Genomic DNA, 5,005 nt, shown 5'->3' with positions numbered 1-5,005 from the left:
AAGACTATAAAGGCATATTTATTTATTTTTCCTTGCAGCGGAATTCATTGAGGATGTTGAGCTGATGTTTTCAAACTGCTTTGAATATAATGCTCGTAATACAAGCGAAGCAAAAGCTGGAACAAGACTTCAGGCATTTTTTCATGTTCAGGCTCAAAAACTTGGACTTTCAATTGTATCAGGTTACATGAACCATGTTGCTCCAGCAACCAAAAAGTCACGCATCTAACTTCTTTTTACATCTTAAGAACAACTTCTTAGGACTTAAATTAGAAGAAGCCTTTATATTTTCATAGAAAATGAAACACTTAAATCATGCAGCCATAGAAAGCAATAACATCTGTCACACCTTGGAAGTGTGGCCTGCACTATATTCTCAATTTATTAAGCACTCAGGAAAATGTAGGAAAGGTTCCCTTTTCTACAGTTTTGTTCGGTGTCTAATAATTTTGATATGTATTGAATACAGTACTAATTTATAGTAGCTTTGGTATTTTAAAGACCATTTTTGTCCAAATGTTTTTTTTCAGCACCAGCTATTCTCATATTGTTTAGAGAACAATATTTTCTTCTGTAGACTGTGGCATAGTTTTGTAAGAATTCTACCTTGGCTATAATCATAATTTCCAATACGTACAATAGAACGAGTGAAATATATGAAGTTGTTGCATACCAGTTTTTGACACTACGTGAACGAGTACAATTTTATATATTTTAAATTACTGTGCCAGTGCTGTTTGGAAAAATTAAACCTGACTTTATTAAATAGATATTTATTTAGCTTACAGATGATTTGTGTATTTGTTTTTTATTTATAAAATATTTACTTTGCAAATTAAAAAAAAAATCCTTAACTTTGTTTTCATTGTGTTTTGTTTATACTTTTGATAATTGACCTCTTTTTATCCGGGAGTTCTTCCAGCAAAACAGTAACTTACCAAACTGTATATTCAATTGTACAATTTTGATGTAAAAACAAAATAAAAAAAATCAAGTATTATTTTATGTGTACTAGTGAACAACTCCCTTTGTGGAAACTAACTTCTATGGGTAGATTTGTTCGCAGTTAGCCTCAGGTAAGTGGTGTGTCATAGTTTAACAGCAGATGATTGCAAATCATCAGACTACCCCAGTACTACCCTGCATACTACAGGTCATGCTTTTTCACATGCAGTGTCAAAACAGCTGGCTAATTATTTTTCTAAAAGTTTGTCAACTCAGTAAATATTTTTCTTCAAATATTGTTCAATGATTTTTTAAATGTCCAGTAATTTACAAAAATCAGAATTAAAGTTACTGATCTACTTACTTTTGTCTCAGCATCGTGTATCATTTTCAAATGTGTTTAACTTACAGGAAGGCAAAATTTGCAAGAAATTTTAATGATGGACAACATAAACTTTTTGCACCATTTCTTGTTCACTCATTTCTAATTCTTCATAATGGACATCATTTTGTCAGGATTATCTATCAGTAAAAACTTGATGGCATATAATCCAACCCATCCTCCCTTACTTCATTGTATCCTTGAAGCTTGGTGCTTGTGTCATCACCCTTGGTATCTGACCATCTTGCCTTCTGTCAGCATTTTTTATGATTGCCTTAAGCCAGGGCTTTTCAACCTTTTCACCCATTGTACCACTTTTAGGATAGGGCAACATCCGAGTATCACCAGTCGCCTAGCAAGGTGTCAAAAACTTGATGACCCCCCCCAAAAGGAAAACAGTGATAAAGTACAGGTAGTCCTCGACTTACAACAGTTCGCTTAATGACTGTTTGAAGTTACAATGGCACTGAAAAAAGTGCCCCCCCCAAGCCACAGCCGAGCAAGACACCTGCCTGCCTGCCTGGCGGCGCTCTTCCTCCTGTCCGAGGTTTTCATTGTTGTGAGCATTTCTGTTGAGGATTGGCAGCGGGGGTGGGGTGGGGGGTGTTTGGTTTTTATTCCCCCCCCACCGTCTGCTGGGTGGTTGCAGCAGGTTTTGGTCACTTCACATGACCCTGGGACACTGTGACTGTCATAAATATGAATCAGTTGCCAAGCATCTGAATGTAAATCACAAGACCCTGGAGATGCTGCAACATTCCAGCTGATAGGCGCTTCTTCTGGGCTCAGCAGAAGCGCCAGGATCAGCGCTGAGCTACAGCTGGAGCCTGGCGCTGATCCTGGCGCTTCCGCTGAGCCTGACAGCCCCGAAGAAGCGCCAATCAGCTGGAAAGTGGCATTGATCCTGGGGCTTCCTGGAGCCCTGACAGCCCTGCAGCTCCAGCCATCTCTCGCTCAGGGCTTGTGCGGTGCTGCCACCGGTTCAGTCCATTCCCCTCCCCTGCTACCACTTTTCTAGGATGGTCACGTACCACCTGCCAGGTGCCAATGTACCACAGGTGGTACCCGTACCACTGGTTGAAAAGCCCTGCCTTAAGCCATCAGGATCTTCTACAGCAAATCTTGGTTTTGTACTATATAATTTAAACATCTATACTTTACCTTCATTCTTAGTGCTGTGAGACAGGATTCTGGTTTTACTTCATCTACAATTAATTCCTGGTAATCATAAAATGTCTTCACTAAGTAAGTGGTGGGCCACTAAATCCTTGTTTTTAGAAGTGTTGTTTTCTGTGTTTTTTTATTTTATTTTGTGCATTTAGTAGTTTAATTCTATGGATTGTTGAAGTCTGAATCACAAAAACTGTAGGATAATAGCAACATTATGTAGTTTGAGTATTTTTAGCATTTTCCTTTTTTGTTACTGGAATATAAATTAATTTTTCCTGTCTTGGCTATTACTGTGCTTTCCATACCATTTTTAAATGAATCACAAACAGTGCTTTAATTACACCATGTACAGGTAATTCTTGAAGTTATGACAGACACACATCCCCTGTTCCCCCAAAAGCTACTTATGATCCGGTTTCAAATTTGTGGCTACTGCAGCAGCCTCATGGTCACATGTACAAACCTCAGGCAGATTTGCCCTTACAACTGACCACCTACGTATCTCCCCCTTCTTACCATCTGTAGAGCTCTGCAGCTCTCACTGGGGAAGAAGAGCAGGCCACTCCACCCCTCTGCCATGTGACTCCACCCCTAAGTAGGTACCACAAATAAATTCAGACAGCCCGAAAATAGTTCCTGCTTCCAGGACAGAGCCATGGGGCTTGGGATGCTGAGGAGTGGAACAGCCTGCTCTCCTTTCTCAATGCGAGCTCCAGAGAGGTACAGCAGATGGTAAGGATGTGATGGGGCTGGGGAGGAGGATGGGAGGGGGTAGATCTGGGTTCAAGTAGGTCCAAGGCCTGCAGAGACCCGGAGGGTGGGAGGGAGACCTTAAGAGGCTTGGAGCAGACGAGCCTGGACCTGCACTAGGCACCCCATGTTCTGTTTAATGACCCATGTGGTTGATTAATGACCACATCAGGAACAGGAGACATGGATGTCATTAAGTGAAGCAATCTTTTCCCCAAATGCCATAATCAAACCAAGCAACTTCTAGTCTCCCCAGAGGTTCGACCTCCAGAGAAACGGAGCAGGGAAACAGGTTTATATCAGGGCTCAGATAGATACCTCCAAGGAGATCCACAAGACAATTCTTTACCTTTCATGGTTTAGGAAGGGCAGCTATTGCACAATGGTCCTTACATGCTTCCCTACATTTAAGGGAAGAAATATAACTCTGTCGCAACAGTACGACAGCTGGGCAAGGGAGTGTGTTTAAAATTCTCAGTTTTAAACTGAGGGTTCTTGGGGACTTATGGGGGCCAAGAGCGAGGGCAGATGTCAAAGATTATGTTTCATTTTGTTATGTACACTGCCAGGCAAAATCTGTTCCTGGAAAGCCAGCTGCCTTGCAGCAATCTCTTAAGCTCACTTTTGCAACCCTGGAACACTATTATGTATTATTATTTACCACCAAGTTTTGGAAGGTCCCTTTTCAATTATTAAACTTCAAAATTTATTTGTCAACCTCTCTGTATCTGGCATCCAATGGGGAAATCAGAGAGATTGAATCAAATATTACAACAATATTTAAGATGCCATGTCACTTATACAGAGTTATCCAACCTCACACAGCCCCTATCGCCCTGCCCCTTTCCCCCCTTCCCCGCAACACTTATCTGCTGCTGGTCTACTTCTTGCTGGCTTCCTCACCGACTTGGTTGTGGGAAGTTGACAGGAGATTGCCTCAACTAATGATCACGGGATTTGGTTAATGATGGCACTCAGGACTGCAGGGATTGCCATCACAAAACAATGAGATCATGTTTTAGCACTGTATTGGTTGGCAGTGAAAATTCTGGTCCAATTGCCATTGTAAATCAAGGATTACCTATATAGAGAGCAAGTGGAGATATGGTATAATTAGACTTGCAGGATTCTGTTGTTGATCTGGTCCTGAACACAACTCATGACCTGCACGTGGCCTGCCAAACAACTCTGCAATCCACTTTCTTAAAAAAGTAAATTTAGTCGCCGCCACCACAAAAAATAATAAAATTGTCAAACACATGAGTTCACAGTTAAATGATTTTCAAAATTTGTTTACCTAATTATTTTTCCCTCTGAAATTAGTTTTGAATCTTGGCATTGACCAGCCAGCTATTGATTCTGGACCCCCTTTAGACAGGAAGAACTGGATTGGTCTATTTTCAGAGCTCTGCATTAGAATTCCCAAACTATTATAACTCTAGCAGCTTATATGTAATACTGTGTGAATAAAAGTAATCTCTTGTGGAAAAATTAACAAAATATATATCTATAGAGATTCTCAGTCATCCAGGTCATGGTTGTCCCAAAGGTGCTTTTTCCAAAAGAAAAAGAATCGAAGTTTCTTGGATGAGAAGCAAAATGTTTTCAAAGATAAACCCAAGATAGTCCAGTTGCCTGTTGGAAAAAGCACCTTTGGAATAGCAGAATGTATATTTTATTAAAAGGCAATCACCTGCTTCACGTTTTCAATATACAGCTTCAACATATAGCTTCAATAACTCCTACTTTTCACACAAA

General features: G+C 40.3%; 1 pseudogene; it reads left to right on the top strand.

The window, feature by feature from the left end:
- The first annotated feature begins 38 nt into the window (after positions 1-38).
- Positions 39-1,230, top strand: LOC107292950 (annotated as a pseudogene).
- Positions 1,231-5,005: the final 3,775 nt, after the last annotated feature.

The sequence above is a fragment of the Protobothrops mucrosquamatus genome, unplaced genomic scaffold, assembly GCF_001527695.2.
Source record: "Protobothrops mucrosquamatus isolate PMUCROS unplaced genomic scaffold, P.Mucros_1.0 scaffold1459, whole genome shotgun sequence".
Lineage (NCBI taxonomy): Eukaryota > Metazoa > Chordata > Lepidosauria > Squamata > Viperidae > Protobothrops > Protobothrops mucrosquamatus.
This window is presented reverse-complemented; position numbering and strand designations above follow the sequence as displayed.